The 20,455-nt window shown below is 35.4% G+C and overlaps 2 long non-coding RNA genes across 2 annotated transcripts; one reads left to right on the top strand and one right to left on the bottom strand.

The window, feature by feature from the left end:
* Positions 1–11,454: 11,454 nt before the first annotated feature.
* Positions 11,455–13,072, top strand: LOC128518832 (uncharacterized). The gene is made up of 3 exons (XR_008357781.1): positions 11,455–11,598; positions 12,504–12,576; positions 12,976–13,072. It is a non-coding gene; the product is annotated as an uncharacterized LOC128518832 (long non-coding RNA).
* A 3,004-nt stretch (positions 13,073–16,076) lies between these two features.
* LOC128518826 (uncharacterized) lies at positions 16,077–17,716 on the bottom strand. Its single transcript, XR_008357780.1, has 3 exons — positions 17,551–17,716; positions 16,573–16,645; positions 16,077–16,173 (listed from the first exon to the last, which is right to left on the bottom strand). It is a non-coding gene; the product is annotated as an uncharacterized LOC128518826 (long non-coding RNA).
* Between the last annotated feature and the right edge of the window lie 2,739 nt (positions 17,717–20,455).

Raw genomic sequence — 20,455 nt, 5'->3', positions numbered from 1 at the left:
GGTTGTTTACTTAAGTGTAAAATAGTTTTTGTGTTATAGTGTTAATAAGGGAAAAATATATTTTGTTTTTGTAAGTCATGTATGATTTCCCAAATTCCAACACATGAGTAACCCCTTGTCACTCTTTTCCATCATATCTCTTCCTTGTCCAGTTCCATGTGCAGTGGCGGGTGTCCAGGTACAGTAGCACATCCAAGACCTTGTAATTTCAGCAGCTGAAAGCCTCTCTTCACTTTGATGACTTCTCTGACCTCCACTGAAATAACTTCCCCAGCCACTTCAGTATGGCATATCAGCCTGATAAGGCCATGGAGGAGTCATAAATACAGTCTGCACAATTTATTTACACAGAAAGACTGGCATTTTGACTGACTGTCTTCTCCCTGACCTCCACTTAGAAATCCAACCGGAATTATATGAAAACGGACGTCGCCATCCTCCATCTTGAAATATTCAAGCACCTGGTCGGTATAGCAAGCACAGCTGCATCCCAAAGCGTTTTTTTTTTATCCTTTCTCCTCCTCTGACTATAGGGAATTTTATGCTAAGAAAATACATATCTTAAGGAAATGAACTTCCTCTGCTCATTTCCATTAAAATTAAAGTTAGAAAAGATTTAAAGGTCACAGTAAGACTTTCAATGCTTTTAATGCCATCACATTCTTTCAGATACAAGAGTGAGAAATTGATCCTAGTTCCATGCTGTTTGATACATCAGCCCCTTTGTACGCTTGTGTTTGATTTACTGCAGGGGAGAGGTATCTTAGAAAATACTGCACAGAAGAAACCATGACTCACAAGCAGACATGACTATTATATGCATTTTATTACAGAACCCCAGGGCACAGGACCAACATAAAGAACCAGTCAACAGAGATTAAAAAAGACCTCCTAAATCTGTCTGATGTGTTGTACAGTCTGCTCTCTAGGCTATAGATTATGCACAAGCAGAGAGAGAGAGAGGAAAAAGGCTTTTATGCTTATGCATAGAAGAGCCATGAACATGGAAGTGAGCTAGACCAAAGGGAAAATCATCACTAAAGGACTTTCATATTGATCTTTATTATGAACATGTAGTCTTCGTTAGTGTCGATAGTTAGATGGTTAATCTTATGTTTAATCTTCCTTTACTGGCATATTGGTCTATTTTTACTTTAGTTTTAGTTTGTAACATTATCTATAGTGCTAGTTTGACTACCTATTGATCAGAGTGCCAGTGGGATTAGCCCTCTTGTTATCTCTACTGTAAAATGAACCTCATCTCTATTTCAGCAGTAATTAAATGCTTTATTCTTTAAAAATGCTTTATTCTGAGAACTTAGCTTTGAAAACTCCAAATGTTATGTACAGTATACTGTAGCTGCACTAAATTCTGCACCTGAGTGTCCAACGTTTGCTAGATCCACTGAATTTCCAATTGATATGACATAGAACATTGTTGAAAATAGTGGATAAGTGGGAATTTTTCTATTAAATGCCATTGTAACTATACAAGCACTGTTGGACTGTGATGATAGGCTGACATAAAATAAAATAGAATTGTGAAATGCTGACTAGAATAATGATTTATTGTGTTTTAGAATGGCTCTTCTGGGCATTGTCAGAAATCTTATAATATATGAAGTCTGGATGGGATGGTCAAGTGTTCACATACTTTTCTGGCCAAAAGAATTTAATTGTTTCAGAATAGTCAAATTATTGGCCTGTATCAGTCTAAAAAGAAAAAAAATAATTAATTAAATTGAGTTAAGAATTGGCCAACTCATTACAAAAACCTGGAACGATACTTTACTGGCACAGTGAACTGTCAACTTCATGGGACATTGTGTTTAAAAAAATTACATCAGATCAGAGTTGACTTAAATTTTTAGTGAAGTTGCATGATAAAAAAAGGTAGTAGAAATCACAGCTAAAAATTATAGTAAAAGTAAGAGTATTTGTACACACACACACACACACACACACAATATTAAGTGCAGAGCATACAATAAATACAATCTATGGGCATTCTGGCATATAAGAGTATGTATATAAAAGGAAAATGTCAATTTAAAATTTACTTGTTTCTGTTTGTTAATATGCAAGTTTTACATTTTCAATCTAACTAAACCATAGGTTTAAGTGACTTGTATTGGAACACCTACGAGAATCATTCAGTAAATTTTCTTGGAAATTAAGGCATAAAATTAATTGACTCAGAAGATTTTAAGCACAGTACAGTGATGAGACTCTTAGCCGCAGTAAAACATTTGAATGGTGCAAACGTTTTAAAGAAGGCCGTACAGCCGTGAAAGATGATCTCAGTGAAGTGGCTTGCAGCCCGCTGAACTCATTCCAGTGAACATTTATCAAGTTGAAAGCCTGATCCTTTAAAATCAATTGATAACTTGTTTTTGGAAACTGTACACACAGTCACTTACAAACACCACTTGTACATTACAGGAACTTGGCTGGGAATTTTAGAATTCTAGGGACTTTAGTCACAGGACTGGAACTAAACAGCTGTGTGTTCATAAAAATAAATTAATAAATTAAAAAGCATTTGTTAAGAAGACTAATAAAAAATATCTACAATTTGCTAGGGAGCATAAAGGTGGAGTAAAGAAAAAAGGTCTTGTAGTCTGATGAGTCCAGGTTGACCCTATTTCAGACCAATGAGTGTATCTGGGTAAGTTGGGAAACACATAAAGTGATGCACCCATCTCTTACCCATTGTACAAGCCTGTGGCGGCAGAATTATAGTCTGAGGTTGCTTCAGTTGGTCAGCTCTAGGCTCTGCAATGTTATGTGGCATAAAATTGAGTCAGCCAATGACCTGAATGTACTGAATGATCAGCGTATCTCATCTACAGTATACATTTTTGATTTCCTAATGGCACAGGCATGTTCGAGGCCTTAGGGAGCACAAGGAGCATGTGCACTGCAATCAAAGCTAAAGGCAATCAAAAGAAATATTAGAGTGGGATGGTCTTTTTGGCCAGGCAGTGTAAACTACTGTAAGTGAAAAAATTCAAACATGACTGATATGTCATTTTGTACAGTACAGTACATTGCCGACAGAGGTCTAGATGCAAACTGACTTCCTTAAAATACTGTACAGCTGAACAATCTACACACCAGTAACAAAATATAATCTTTTTTTTCTCTCTCACATCTAATTACAGTAGTTAGTACAATACACAACAGATCTACTTACAAAGAAACATGTGATTATGTAGTATTGTAAGACAATTTGTGTTTTTCCCCCTTAAAAATAAATAAATGAATAAATAATGAAAAATCTTAGCAAAGTTCCAAAGATTTCCCAACTTGCTACAGTCTATACTCCCAAATGACTTGTGACAGAACAAGCTGACATTTATTCTTCTTGCACTTGTTAAACACTGTCTGTTGGCTTTAAATATTTGTCATGTCTGTCTGACATATTTTCTGATCTACTGCAATGCTTACAGCCTTTCAGAGCATTTAACATAAATGTGTGCAGTAATTTGGCCAAAATTTAACCCTTAGCTACAGAGCATGGTCACAGTACATACAGTATGCCCACTTGTTAAACAGAAACCAGTGTTCTCTCCTAACCTGAATTTAGTCATGAGAGGATCACATTTTGTTTGCGATTGAGAATAATCTATTAATGAATGGTCACAGGGAGCAAGCCGGGTTTCTGTTTGTTTGCACTCAAATTGCCTGATTCAGCTGGAAGAAAGGATGCTGAGAGCTGGCTGTAACTATGAACAGCTTTATTCAGAGTCAGACTCTCCATCTTCATTGGAGTGTGAACCAGTGAAATATTGCACAATTTAAAAAAAAAAATCTTGGCCTCTTTCTTTTTTTGTCTCTCCCTGGCTCTTTTGGATCACAGGCAGCTAATCTCAATCTGTTTCACAGCGATAGAACAACAGTGCTATTGTTACTGCTTTGCCATCTGATTGGTTGGGCAGCTCTGTCCCAGAAACCCTCAGCTTTTCAACTTTAATGCTTATGTTGGAGGTTTTGACTTAAGCCTCCAGTGATTCTTCCTGCTCTCAATCACTCTGCACTTCTTTCTCAGATGTGATCCTTCCTGCACATGCTTTCTTTTCTCTTTCTTTTCTCTTTATCTTCTCTTCCAATCATGTCCTTAATGGCTTTAATCAAAACAAGGCTTTCTTCTTCCTGCTTATTCAGCAACATACCATACTTCTTTTCCAAAAGACTCATCTACAGTATTCATCCAAAGTCTCAAGCTAACCAACACTGTCCATGTCCTTGCCAATATGCTGGTTTAAAGCGGCGATAAAATGACATAGCTTGGACCTACATTATACAGCTAGTGCCAAGTTATTTTTGAGGATTGTTTCTTCTTTCTGGCATGATCTGAAGCTAAATAAACCCTTTTTTTTTTGGCTAGCTGATGCTTAATAACAGATATCCAGAGGTCATCATGTTTTCTCTGCTTGTGGCAAGTTATCCATACACCCGACCCTGTCCACCCACTCTTGCTCTTAGCGGGCAGCCTGTTTATTTTTGACATTTATCCGTTGACAACTGCTCACCTGCATATAGTACAACACCCTGCTTCACTTTTTAATCACTGTCTGAAAAGCCTTTTCTCACTAAGCTTGTGCCAAAATTAAGCTTTTATGAAATGCTTTTAGATTCACATCAATTAAAAATAAAGGAATAAATCCAAATTTTAAGCACTTCCAACAGATCATCTAATGGCTTGGGTTTTCGTTGAAAATGGAATATGAAATGGGATGAGCTGATGGGTTCAAAGAAGGACAAAAGCTGTTTTTTTTTCAGTTTCTTTTTGTTTTCCCGAGTTTATCTGGTGAAGTTTATTCAAGTTGTGGTGAAGGGTGTATTGGCTGTTGCAGAGACATAAAGTACAGCTAGGATCAATGACAAATCAAAGGTAGAAGTCAATAGGAATGTAGTTGGGTCATGTTGGAGGAAGAACTAGAGTGTTATCATAAATCTTATGTTGGTGTTAATATCTGTTTTAGTCTAATTGGTTATTGGTTATTGTCAGTGCTTAAGGCAAAACCAGGATATGTATTTACTATCAGTCAACAGCTTGGACACAACTTTTAATTCAGTGGTGTTTATTGATTTTTTCTTTTTCTATATAGTAAAACCATCCTTAAGGCATCCATAATATGGAATAATCACCTTTCAACAGTTGATATTGAGATGTGTTTGTTACTTATGTACTGTAAAGCCTTCATAGCAGCTCTAATCTAAAATGCTGTTAATTGGTGATTTTCTGATGCTGTGACTCTGTTTTGGTCTGGCTTTTCTGGGATGCTCTTCATGAGAGCCAGTTTCATTATAGTCCCTGATTGATTTTGCAAATGCACTTGACAATACTGTTCTTGCAAAAATTATTCCTGAACAGTCATAATATTTTGAATATCTGCCTTATATTGAGTTGATCCCTCCCTTTGGCACCAAAACAATAAAGATCTGTGTGTCCGACAACTTTCTATTGACACCTTTCTATTGGAACCAGCATTAACCATTTCCTCAGTGTGAGCTACAGTAGCTCTGCTATTGAATCGGGCTACACAGGCCAGCATTTATTCCCTTTGTGCCTCAGTGAGCCTTGTTCACTGGTTTTCTTTCCTTTTATCACTTTTGGTATGTCCTGACCACTGCAGCCTGGAACAACCCACAAGAGCTGCAGGTTTCACAGTGGCTGCTGGAATTGGGTGGGATAAGCTAAATAAAGTACTTGCTTAGTATCATGTTACACATTGTTTCAGGGAAGAAGCTTAATATTTTCAAAATACTATAATAGCAATTTTTTAGTTTCCTAAACCACACATTAGTCTGTTTATTAAATAGCAAATGAAATAGGTTTTCCCCTTCAACACTTTTATGATAGCGGTGTAGATCTTCTTCCAATATGACCCAACTACATCTTTATGAACTTCTATCCAGGAAAAAAAAAAAGCGTATTTCATGTCAATTTAATTAAATTTTATTAGTGTAGCACTTTTAACAATTATCATTGTTGCAAAACAGCTTTACACAATCAAAAGAATTATTTAAGTTTGTATGGAATGTGAATGTGTATGTGCATGAATCAGAATGGTCAGATTGTCCCTGGTGAGCAAGCCGCGGGCGACAGTGGCAAGGAAAAACTCCCTGAGATGGTAATAGGAAGAAACCTTGAGAGGAACCAGGGAACCCATCCTCATCTGGGTGAAACAGAAAACGGGAATTAATCTGCATTTATACAGTGTGTTAGGTGGCAGGCAGTTCAGCTATAACAGTTGATGTTAATTGATGTTATTATGGAGTCCAGGTTGGAGACTCAGGTAGACCAGTCCTGAACTATCGAGCAACTGCAGCCATGTCATTTATGTGATGAGATCTCCAACTAGAAGTGGGGCACCAGGATGAGTCAGACAGGTCCAGAGGGCAATTTGCCATTAAATCCTGGATGAACAGTATGTTTCTGCAATGGTCAATATACCCTTAAATGTTTAACTGGTACTATATACTGTACATAGCTGAGTAACATACAGGAGTTAGTGGGCATTTTCAAATCACACCTTCATTATTTTCATGATGAAATCATGGCCATTAACCATCATGTTGGGCCCACTTTCTAGTAATAACAGCCTTTCTATTTTGTTCCGAATTTGCACTAGATTTTTAAGTGTAGTTAGGGAAATTTTCCAATTCAGCCACAAGAGCATTAGTGAGGTCATGGACTGATGCTGAGTGAGGAGGCCTGATGCTTATTCAGCATCCCAATTAATCCCAAAAGTGTTCAGTGGTGTTAAGGTCAGACTTCTGCGTAGGGCACTTAAATTGTTCCACGACCTTGACAAACCATGTGTTTAAAAAAAAATCATTTGTATACTTCCCGTTATAGAACAGACCAGGATGCATTAGGATCCATGTGCAGAGGCACTTTCATAAAAAATCTAGGCAAAGTGACAAAGAAAGTAAGTACATTTGCATTTCTCAAGTAGAGTAGTGACATAAATGTTCATTCGGGTAGAAGATGCTCTTTGGAGATGTGATTTACATTCAGCAGGAAAATGACCTTTTCCTCACAGTCCAGACAGAGTCAATCCTTCCTCCGTAGTTTTTTTTCCCTGCCAAAAGTTTAGCATAATTTATTTCCATTTGCTTCACATTCAGGCTCCAATTCCAGTGCGATCGATGGCTAACTATGCCAGGCTCACAGGTGTATGATCATTCTTACAAGCTAGCTCTGTCTAGAGATCATCATTTATACCAGAGAATGCAGTTGTCAGGGCAGGCTTATTTCTGCTAGGATTTGCAGTAAGGGAAATTGAGTACATAATCAGGGGCAGGTAGTTGTCCTTGTTTCAGGAATTGCCCTGCTGTCACAAATTCACATCAGTTCTTTTATGGTGTCAGAGATCTGCTTTAGTTAATGGAGCCCTTGAGGATAATCTCGTAAAAGTGACTATTAATTAGAAATCCCTCCAGACTACATCTGGACCTACAATAGAAGAGGAAGTCTTTTGTAACAAACCAAACCAGAAGGAAACTTTAAGTCTATGTGAGGTGGCACTTTACTATACAGGTACAGGTATAGCACAGTTCAGAACTTAGCATCATGATGAAGTTAATGGTATAAAGGCATAGCTGTAAAGACAAAGGCACAAGATATTGTAGACCCAATATAACATTGTAGGGTGCCAATATGATATGATATGATATGATATGATATGATATGATATGATATATAATAATAATAATAATAAAAATAATATAATATCTTACACTGAGAAGATAATAGAGTGGAAACTTGTGTACTGTTCCTTTATTTATATACTATAGTTTACCATTACCCATTTTGGAATAGTTAAATGTAGTGTAGATTTTTATAGCTTTGTGTTGTTGTTTTTTTTTTTTTGTGGTGGAAAAAAGAATTTCATCCAATCCATCTTTTTTAGACAACATGTGAACACACATACACTCACGGAAACTATGGTCCCCGGCCAATTAAATTTATGTCATTTTTTTTCCATCTCATCTCCTCATTTATTCTCTTGTTTATGACAGTCCTTTTTACTGGGTTATAGCTTCTAGCTGGAATGCTCTCCTCATATTTTTCCTTTTTTTTCATAGTGTGGCTAAAAACCCAACTGAACTTTGTTTAAAACAAGACACATGCACACACACACGCGCACACACACACACACACACACACACATGCACACACACACACACACACATGCACACATGCATGCACACACAGTTGAAAGCAGGAATTAGAGGGCATTCTGTGATCCGTATAGAGCGTCTGTAATCTGCTATAGGGCTGTTAAAAAAAAAAAAAAAAAAGAAACTTGTCTTTTCTGCCATAGACTTGACCTGAAAGGAGCTGCATTCTAATCACTGATCTGTAACACTGCTGATGTCCCTCTCTGTAAAACCGGAATATCATGTCTGCAGTAATATACAAGCTTTATTGTGGCACCTAACATTTTCTGGCTGACTTTAGTCACTGGGACCATTTTTGCCACATCCTTCCTGCTTTATGCGCACAATTATTACTCAAGGGTAGACCTGAATTTCGACTTTCGAATTTACAGCTCCATACCACCCTACTAATGCTTCCAATTTCCAGAATACTAATGTATCTCCAGCACAACTCTTCCCTGTAACTCATTACTTCTTCATTTACCAACAGCTTAATACGTATCCCAGTTCTGTAATAAATCATTGCCATGTAGAAACCCTAAAATTGCACTTCCCAGAAACAAATTACACCAAAATCTCAGCCATTCTTTGGTGGATATCTCACTGGGTCTTATTGAACAACATTTCAACATGCTTTCAATTGATTGATTTCATAGGAAACAACTAAAACAAATAACATTTGCCTGTACTTCTATTTCCCTACATGCATTGTAGCCTGTTTGGCATTTCTAAATTGCTTTTTGTTTGGGTGTGTAAGTGTGCGAGTGATTTCGACCTGCTATTGCTTGGCATCCCATCCATGGTGTACATTGTTCCACCTTGTCCTATGAGCTCACCTTCATAGTCTCCAGGTTTTTTGTAACCTTATAAAGGATACACAGCATGGAAAACAAATAAATGATTGAATGAATTTCAGTATCTGCTGTCACCCAGAAGAGGATTGATTCCCACTTGAGTGTGGTTCCTCTTGAGATTTTTTCCTAATGTTATTTCCGAGTTTTTCCTTGCTTCACCTCTGGTTTGCTCAATCCAAATCAATTTTTGAAAAGCTTCTTTGTAACTATGTCTATTGTCCAAAGAACTATTCAAACAATAATGAATTGAATTGATTTGAAATCTTACCATCTCCTAGATTGGATTTCTGAACTATCTTAGACCATGCACCATGTTTGTTTAGTTTGAATCCCCAATTCTTATTTATTTAGTCACAGTATTTATTTATTTATTTATTATTATTATTATTATTTTTATTATTATTATTATTATTGGTGTGTGTGTGTGGGGGGGGGGGGGGGGGGAGCCTTTTGGCACTGTAATTGAAACTTCCTTTTTTTTAATGTGGAATGTTGCTACCTTAACCTTTTTTACCTTTTATGATGTCTGATTTATAAAAGTAGAGTATGTTAGCCATTTATGCTAAACATTAAATTATTTATGTCCATAGAATGTTACAATGCTACGAGTCAATCATCAGCAAATTTCAAAGACAATTAGCACTGACAGATTTTTGGAATTTTACCAAATCCCAGATTGTCTTCCTGTAAAGTCATCTGTTTTGCCATGGATTTCTAAAATCATAAGCTCTTAAACATTTTGCTGCCAGGAATGTTTTTTGAAAAATCAACCAACCTTTTCTTTAAAGATTAAGCCAACTATCTAACCCTTAGTGTCATTATTAAAAGATATACGCTAAAGTTGGAAAAATACTTGCTGTAAGTGTAGTCAATCTGCAACATGGTGAGCATATTTGTTCACATAATAGCCTCTATACTGCGTGTGTTACTAGAGGATTCCAGTAGGGGACACATCAGAGAATTCATTCATTCATTTTCCTGTACAGGGTTGTGAAGGCCTGGAGCATATGCCAGAGGATTAGGGGCTTAATGTAAGGTACACACTGCTAGTAGTGTGTAAGGTACACACTACTGGCAATTTGGAAATGCCAATTAGCCTGCTGCTTATATCTTTAGACAGTAAGAGGAAATCAGAGTACCTGAAGAAAACCCACCAAACATGGGGAGAACACATCAAACCATCTACACTCTTCCACCCTCTTTACCGTCATATGTGAAGAAGCATTGTGTAAGCATTGTTACAAGCAAGAATATTTATAAGTATATAAGCAGTTATATATATTCAAGTTGCTTTTAATTGGCAAACTTGCTTCTGAGCTATTGACAAGGTTATAAGACTACAGAGGGATGTGATGCCCTCCTCCAAAAACCCTGCTTATGCTGCAAACAACCCTAGTGTAGGTCTCAACAGCATTACTGAATTATGTCTTTTTTCCACTGCTATTGGTGTATATCTGCCAGTTGAAGAAATGTCTTGTTTGAAGCAGTATGACTTTTTCATTTTCCCCGCCTGCATGTTAATACCTAAGCCTGAAGTGTTCTTAATGGAGAGGATTTGAATTTTTCAGGGTGTCTGTTCTATTTGTTACGTCTTATGTTCTGTAATAATATACAGTAGAAGGCACCCTCTGCATATACACACTTACAAAAATACACTCTAAGCCAAAATTTGCCCTCTTAGTATCAATGAGTTCGCACATACTTATGGATATATATATATATATATATATATATATATATATATATATATATATATATATATAATCCAATTTGAGTTTTTAATTACATTTTTTCAACCAGCCGTTTGTGACATCTATCCACAAATCTTTATTCAAAACATACCCATGCTAGCAGATAGCTACTTTCGAATACCATGCAAAACTCACCAAAGTCTATCATAGGTAAGCAAATATAACTATAATCTTATTAGCATAACTCTTTCCATACATGGAATGTACGGTGGCCCAGAAGGGCAAATCATCTTTCCCGAATATGTGTGTGTTTTTTCCCTTGTAATTGGGTTTTTTTTTTCCTTGAAAATGTCCGCTTTTTCCCTTATAAATGTCGTTTTCTTTCCCTTGAAAATGTCCGCTTTTTCCCTTATAAATGTCGTTTTTTCCCTTATAAATGTTTTTTTTTTTCATTGAAAATGTGCAATTTTTCCCTTATAAATGTCGTTTTTTCCCTTATAAATGTGTTTTTTTTTTCATTGAAAATGTCCGCTTTTTCCCTTATAAATGTCATTTTTTTCCCTTATAAATGTTTTTTTTTCCATTGAAAATGTGCGCTTTTTCCCGTGTAACTGTGCGCTTTTTCCCGTGTAAATGTCTGCTCTTTACCGTTTGTGCGCAACTACTTCTTTCCCGTGTGAGAACTCTTTCTCCAGTATTTTGCAAGCTAAAAGCTAAAGCTAATGCGCAAAGGACTATGGGAGTGGGGTCAAAACGCAACTGAACACGGAACGTTTCCGGATATCAGCTCCAGGACTCAACATCATGGAGTATACAGTGAATTATAGCGTGATAAAGTTATAATTTTCACTAAATTTTCAACTGCACACAATTACCAGGTAATGTTTAATATATAAAAATTAATCAGATTTTTACTGTTTTAGGCACTAATGATAACTTTGTAGCAGTGTTAATACTATTGGAGTGTTTGGGGGAAATGCCGAGCCGAGTGTAAATGGCAGTGATTAAAAGGAATATTATCTCATTTAGACCATTAAACACTGATGTAAACCATCAGCTCCATGGCATCTCTGTAGTATACATCCACATATGGATTTATAAGCAAGCTAATATCACTATGCTAACCGCTAGCGCTTAGCATGGGGAAACTAGCTTGTTTATTAATATATATTAGTTTAATAGTGTATTTGGACACCTATACGTGATGTAAACAGTTAGCTCTATTGTTTTTGTAAAATGCCTGTCCAAATATGGATCTATAAGCAAGCTAATATCACTATGCTAACCGCTAGCGCTTAGCATGGGGAAACTAGCTTGTTTATTAATATATATATTAGTTTAATAGTGTATTTGGACACATATACGTGATGTAAACAGTTAGCTCTATTGTTTTTGTAAAATGCCTGTCCAAATATGAATCTATAAGCAAGCTAATATAATTATGCTAAGCGCTAGCTTACTAAAAGAGCTAAGATAGCAGCAACTATTGCTAATTATCCCTGAGCTGCTCCTGTTATGTGCTAAATGTTACAGATGGTTAACGAATTGTTGTATGTAGTTTATTGGAGCTCCTGAGTGCCATATAATGTATACTGCTGTATAATGTAGTGGTTTTATCATAGCTAGAGATCTTCTGAATAGTTAGTTATGTGCTTACACAATGTATGTAACAGTCAAGAAAAGGGGCTTTTGTTCAGGTTCTATCTATTCTAGTCATTAAAGTCATTAAATATATGTTTATACTCCTTATAATATGTATGATTGTGTGTTTTTCTTCTCACAGTGAACTGTGTGTAAATCATCAACTGCCTGTGTATCAGCTGATTTCTACACCAGCTTTACATCCTGAGCAGAAGGTGAGTTTTCTGAAGTATTTACCTCTCTTTTCAAGAACACCACTGAGCACATCTTAATCAGGGGACAGGGACACATTTCTCTTCATGAACATGTGTGTGTTAATGAATGGTGAAGATGGGGCCAAATTTTGCAGCAATCCTTAATAGCAAAACCAAATAATTGGTTTTAATACACAGCATTACTAAAAGCTTGCATTCTATGAAATTTTGTGTGCGTGCCTGCCTGCGTGTGTCAAACTGATGTCATATGATGTCAAACATCATGAAGTGATATTAACTTGCTTATAAACCCATATGTGGATGTATATTACAGAGATGCCATGGAGCTGCATAGTAACACCATGAAGTCTTTTTACTAGACACTTATAATAACTTGTCTTTATTTCTCCCCTGTTGTAGATTGTCGTGGAGAGGACGGACCCTTGATGCTCTGCCTTTTTGCACCAACAATACATACATGTATTTTATTAATTTGTAAATAAAGTCTTTAATATAATTTTATAGTTGAGTATTTATTTCTAGTTTGCTTATTATTTAGCAAAACAGTTAAAGTGCATGTAAAGCATTGCTGCAAATGACACTGAATAGAATCAGATGTTACTCCACTCTGTGTGAGGGTACAGGCTTATATACAGTATGTGATTTTAGCATCAATAATGTTTTTCTACTAACTAAAGCATGCTGCCTTGGAGATATTAGTGACATCTCTCTTTCAGTTCGAACAACATATTCCATAATATTTATGAATACATTAATCCCATATGTTCAGCAGTTAAAACAGAGGTTCTTAAACATTTTACAGCGAAGGACTCCTTCAACTGTAAAACAAACACCTCTGCATACATTTACTTATAGTGCATTTCCAAAATTACATTTTTATGTTATTCAAAAAGTAAAACCTTTTGTTTTCATTTAAATGATTAATGATTAAATGATCCATGAAAATCAAAAATCTAGTATGTCAAAATATTAGAATATTTCACTTCGATCATGGGGAAGACTGCTGACCTAACAAGTTGTCCAGAAGATGATCATCTACACCTTCCAGAAGGAGTGTAGGCCCTCAAGGTCAAACTTTACCACCAACTATTTCACTGACCATGTTGTTGCTTGATTTGCCAGCCATCTCACCTGACCTTAGGTTTCATGGGAAAGATGAGCTGAAATCTGAGATAAATTTCAAGCTGAATGCTTCAAGTGTGATCTGCAAACATAACCAGGGTGTCATGTTTAACAGCTTAATGCAATGGGTTACATAAAAACACCAACTATTTGAAAATATGTAGGCTTATGAATAGTGGCAACGTATATCTACTGTATGTACAGTGAATGTATGTTCAAGAATAAGAGTATCATAAATTGACCAATAATTAAAATACACATGTAAACAATGAGTCTGTCATTTGAAATGCCGTTTATCTAAAAAAATTAGAATATTGTGCAAAAGTGTTTAAGTTTTAAAATTATTGGGGGGGAAACACATTCACAAGGGAAACGTCATACACATAGAAAAAAAAATCATAGAGCACAATAAAAAAATTATATATTCACAAGGAAAAAAATTATAAATTTACAAGGGAAAATAATACATTCACAAGGAAAAATTTATATACTTATAGGTGAAAAATAATACATTTACGAGGGGAAAAATTATACACATTTAAAAGGGAAAAATACTATATTCACCAGGGAAAAATAATATACTTACATGGGAAAAAGTACACATTTTCAAGGTGAAAAGGTAATATAAGTACACGTGAAAAAGCACACATATACAAGAAAAAAATAATATACGTACACGGGAAAAAGTAAACATTTACAAGGGAAAAAGCACACATTTACAAGGGTAAAAAACACATAAGAAAAAAAAGCATACATTTTTAGGGGAAAAAAGGACATTTACAAGGGTAAAAAAACACATTTACAAGGGTTAAAAAAAACATTTATAAGGGGGAAAAAAAGGACATTTACAAGGGTAGAAAAGCACAATTATAAGGGGAAAAGCACACATTTATAAGAGAAAAAAAGCACAATTATAAGGGAAAAAGCACACATTTATAAGAGAAAAAACGCAAAATTATAAGGGAAAAAGCATACATTTCAAGGGGAAAAATGACATTTATAATGGAAAAAGCATACATTTTCAAGGGAAAAAGCACACACAAGGGAAAAAAACACATTTACAAGGGAAACAGCATGTATTATCGAGGGGGAATTTTTCCCTTGTAGGTATATAATTTTTCCCTTGTAAATGTATTATTTTTCACCTATAAGTATATATATTTTCCCTTGTGAATGTATTATTTTTCCCTTGTTAGTGCATAATTTTTCCCTTGTTAGTGTATTATTTTTCCCTTGTAAGTGCATTATTTTTCCCTTGTAAGTGCATTATTTTTCCCTTGTTAGTGTATTATTTTCCCTTGTAAATTTATAATTTTTTTCCTTGTGAATATATAATTTTTTTATTGTGCTCTATGATTTTTTTTTCTATGTGTATGACGTTTCCCTTGTGAATGTGTTTCCCCCCCAATAATTTTAAAACTTAAACACTTTTGCACAATATTCTAATTTTTTTAGATAAACGGCATTTCAAATGACAGACTCATTGTTTACATGTGTATTTTAATTATTGGTCAATTTATGATACTCTTATTCTTGAACATACATTCACTGTACATACAGTAGATATACGTTGCCACTATTCATAAGCCTACATATTTTCAAATAGTTGGTGTTTTTATGTAACCCATTGCATTAAGCTGTTAAACATGACACCCTGGTTATGTTTGCAGATCACACTTGAAGCATTCAGCTTGAAATTTATCTCAGATTTCAGCTCATCTTTCCCATGAAACCTAAGGTCAGGTGAGATGGCTGGCAAATCAAGCAACAACATGGTCAGTGAAATAGTTGGTGGTAAAGTTTGACCTTGAGGGCCTACACTCCTTCTGGAAGGTGTAGATGATCATCTTCTGGACAACTTGTTAGGTCAGCAGTCTTCCCCATGATCGAAGTGAAATATTCTAATATTTTGACATACTAGATTTTTGATTTTCATGGATCATTTAATCATTAATCATTTAAATGAAAACAAAAGGTTTTACTTTTTGAATAACATAAAAATGTAATTTTGGAAATGCACTATAAGTAAATGTATGCAGAGGTGTTTGTTTTACAGTTGAAGGAGTCCTTCGCTGTAAAATGTTTAAGAACCTCTGTTTTAACTGCTGAACATATGGGATTAATGTATTCATAAATATTATGGAATATGTTGTTCGAACTGAAAGAGAGATGTCACTAATATCTCCAAGGCAGCATGCTTTAGTTAGTAGAAAAACATTATTGATGCTAAAATCACATACTGTATATAAGCCTGTACCCTCACACAGAGTGGAGTAACATCTGATTCTATTCAGTGTCATTTGCAGCAATGCTTTACATGCACTTTAACTGTTTTGCTAAATAATAAGCAAACTAGAAATAAATACTCAACTATAAAATTATATTAAAGACTTTATTTACAAATTAATAAAATACATGTATGTATTGTTGGTGCAAAAAGGCAGAGCATCAAGGGTCCGTCCTCTCCACGACAATCTACAACAGGGGAGAAATAAAGACAAGTTATTATAAGTGTCTAGTAAAAAGACTTCATGGTGTTACTATGCAGCTCCATGGCATCTCTGTAATATACATCCACATATGGGTTTATAAGCAAGTTAATATCACTTCATGATGTTTGACATCATATGACATCAGTTTGACACACGCAGGCAGGCACGCACACAAAATTTCATAGAATGCAAGCTTTTAGTAATGCTGTGTATTAAAACCAATTATTTGGTTTTGCTATTAAGGATTGCTGCAAAATTTGGCCCCATCTTCACCATTCATTAACACACACATGTTCATGAAGAGAAATGTGTCCCTGTCCCCTGATTAAGATGTGCTCAGTGGTGTTCTTGAAAAGAGAGGTAAATACTTCAGAAAACTCACCTTCTGCTCAGGATGTAAAGCTGGTGTAGAAATCAGCTGATACACAGGCAGTTGATGATTTACACACAGTTCACTGTGAGAAGAAAAACACACAATCATACATATTATAAGGAGTATAAACATATATTTAATGACTTTAATGACTAGAATAGATAGAACCTGAACAAAAGCCCCTTTTCTTGACTGTTACATACATTGTGTAAGCACATAACTAACTATTCAGAAGATCTCTAGCTATGATAAAACCACTACATTATACAGCAGTATACATTATATGGCACTCAGGAGCTCCAATAAACTACATACAACAATTCGTTAACCATCTGTAACATTTAGCACATAACAGGAGCAGCTCAGGGATAATTAGCAATAGTTGCTGCTATCTTAGCTCTTTTAGTAAGCTAGCGCTTAGCATAATTATATTAGCTTGCTTATAGATTCATATTTGGACAGGCATTTTACAAAAACAATAGAGCTAACTGTTTACATCACGTATATGTGTCCAAATACACTATTAAACTAATATATATATTAATAAACAAGCTAGTTTCCCCATGCTAAGCGCTAGCGGTTAGCATAGTGATATTAGCTTGCTTATAGATCCATATTTGGACAGGCATTTTACAAAAACAATAGAGCTAACTGTTTACATCACGTATAGGTGTCCAAATACACTATTAAACTAATATATATTAATAAACAAGCTAGTTTCCCCATGCTAAGCGCTAGCGGTTAGCATAGTGATATTAGCTTGCTTATAAATCCATATGTGGATGTATACTACAGAGATGCCATGGAGCTGATGGTTTACATCAGTGTTTAATGGTCTAAATGAGATAATATTCCTTTTAATCACTGCCATTTACACTCGGCTCGGCATTTCCCCCAAACACTCCAATAGTATTAACACTGCTACAAAGTTATCATTAGTGCCTAAAACAGTAAAAATCTGATTAATTTTTATATATTAAACATTACCTGGTAATTGTGTGCAGTTGAAAATTTAGTGAAAATTATAACTTTATCACGCTATAATTCACTGTATACTCCATGATGTTGAGTCCTGGAGCTGATATCCGGAAACGTTCCGTGTTCAGTTGCGTTTTGACCCCACTCCCATAGTCCTTTGCGCATTAGCTTTAGCTTTTAGCTTGCAAAATACTGGAGAAAGAGTTCTCACACGGGAAAGAAGTAGTTGCGCACAAACGGTAAAGAGCAGACATTTACACGGGAAAAAGCGCACAGTTACACGGGGAAAAGCGCACATTTTCAATGGAAAAAAAAACATTTATAAGGGAAAAAAATGACATTTATAAGGGAAAAAACGACATTTATAAGGGAAAAAGCGGACATTTTCAATGAAAAAAAAAACATTTATAAGGGAAAAAAATGACATTTATAAGGGAAAAAGCGGACATTTTCAAAAAAAAACAAACACATTTATAAGGTAAAAAACGACATTTATAAGGGAAAAAGCGGACATTTTCAATGAAAAAAAAAACACATTTATAAGGGAAAAAACGACATTTATAAGGGAAAAAGCGGACATTTTCAAGGAAAAAAAAAACACACTTACAAGGGAAAAAACACACACATATTCGGGTAAGATGATTTGCCCTTCTGGGCCACCGTAGGAATGTGTCTTCATCACTTTGTAAATACAGTAGGTGATACTTTAGTAGTATTCTGTTCATTTCTCAAAATATCATATTTAATAAAATGTCTTATACGATGAAGCTTTTGCATGTATAAAGAAACACAGCAGGAGTGAGTTTTTGGCAGTCTACTGTACCTTACATGTAAATCCAGATGTTTTATGTCACACGCATATAACTGCATACATAATTCATAGAAAAAAAAATCATATTGTTAAATATGTAAGTAGAAAGTGTATTTTATATGACTGCAGAATTGCTCTCATTGGTTTATTCAGTTTTTATCATAATTTACTTATTGAAGACACAGTATAAAAGAAAACAATAGGAAAACTATAAAAACAATAAAATACTTCGAACATAAGGTGTTGTTTGTCTTAAGCGTAGCCAGGACACTGTTCAAACTGAGGATCTTTTTCACAAGATATGCATCACTGAATATGCATCAGAAAACATCAGGCAGTTTTGTTTTTCTTTGATCTTATTTTAATCAGATTTTTATTGTTTTGCCTAGCATGTACATTTTTAGCATACGTTTGTTACTGAAATTGAGATTCAAAAATAAGTCAGATTCACCCTGCTGTGTGAACAGTCTAATTACCTTTTTAATTTAGTTTGTTAGTGATTGTGACATTGTGTTTAATGGTGTATGAACACACCAGGGTAGGGTTGTTTCCTGCATTATATACATCCAGTATCTTTTATCACTGTTTTTGATTTGTCATCTTTTTTTGCTTTGATGTAAATTTTCCAAGAACTGCTTGGTTGCTTCCACAGATGTTAAGTGTCTCTCTCTCTGTCCATGATTGGCCCCAAATCATAACTCAGTAGACCATAGTCCTGACACACCATTTCATCAACACTGTATTTACCTTGTGAGGCACCATTAAGACATTCACTTTATTTCCCATTTCCTCGAATGTGTGTGTGTGTGTGTGTGTGTGTGTGTGTGTGTGTGTGTGTGTGTGTGTGTGTGTGTGAGAGAGAGAGAGAGAGAGAGAGAGAGAGAGAGACAGTAATGGAAATAGTGTGGTGCATCTTCACTGAGTTATATGGTTATTAAACACTCCCTGGAGGCTGGTTTGTGGTATCAATCCTTGTTCTCTAGTGAATCATTCAGACTGGTTGCAAGTTAACAAGCTCAGCCTGACACCCACTCTAATGTACTAGTAACAGATTCAGGCTTGCTGAGTGTGTGGAGGCTGTAATTTACACAGCCCTGAGTGGAACTATATCAACGTATTTCTCTCTCAGCTCTCAAAAGTCTAGACACTCGCGCTACTGTCACTTCCTCCAGTCTACAGATTTATTTTAGTATTATTTCTCATCGCTTGCTTTATTAAGCGTTTAAGTTTGAGTCTCTTATTGTACTGTAATTCCAAAATCTTGTGATGTTATATTGACACCCTGTACTTTTTCCCCATTCATTCCTGTCTGTCACTCCCCTTGATCTCCATCCCTCCAGTGCCCTTTCCATCTCTGCTGCTATTCCCTGCTTTCTCAACTTCCAGTGGATCAGCACTTTCTCTCTGCATTGGCAGATACACTCTAATTCCCATAGATCTGTTAAGATTAAGCATTATGCTAATTACTTCCTCCAAAGCTTCGCTCACACTCCGCTCTGCTCTTTCACTCTCTGTCATTCTCTCTGCCCCCCCCGCCCCCAACTCTGCCTTTCTTCCTGCACAAGATTAGTGTTATCACTATTTGCTGAGATGTAGTAGGCTTCATGTTATAAAATACATTCGAGCCTTGATGAGATTAATGTTATGCCCTGCTATTATTGATCATTTGCCCTGTACAGATGGCATTGTGTGTGACATAAAATAACTAGTTAATTATTTGCATTAAAATTGTTCATTGGAGTTATTGCAAAAAGGGAAAAAAATACAGTTTTCCACATATATATCTCTATATCACTGCATAAAGGAAATATAACATGTATTAATTAGACTTAATGATAATAAGTGGGGAGATTTAGTTGTTAAACCACGACTATTTGTTGTACTTCCTTTCATTGTAAAATTAGTTTAGCAATGGAATAACATTTATTCAGGAAGCTACTATTTCCATATAAACTATTTGGATTAGTACTTGTGAGGTTGTACCCGCATGTTATACACACCAAAGAAAATGACACAGCAGGGTATATCATGTGTCCAGGTAAGTAAACTGTACATTTTTGAAAAATATTAATTTCCCAGTACACATAGGCAGCTCTCCAAAAC

The sequence above is a fragment of the Clarias gariepinus genome, chromosome 1 (assembly GCF_024256425.1).
Source record: "Clarias gariepinus isolate MV-2021 ecotype Netherlands chromosome 1, CGAR_prim_01v2, whole genome shotgun sequence".
Classification (NCBI taxonomy): domain Eukaryota; kingdom Metazoa; phylum Chordata; class Actinopteri; order Siluriformes; family Clariidae; genus Clarias; species Clarias gariepinus.
This window is presented reverse-complemented; position numbering and strand designations above follow the sequence as displayed.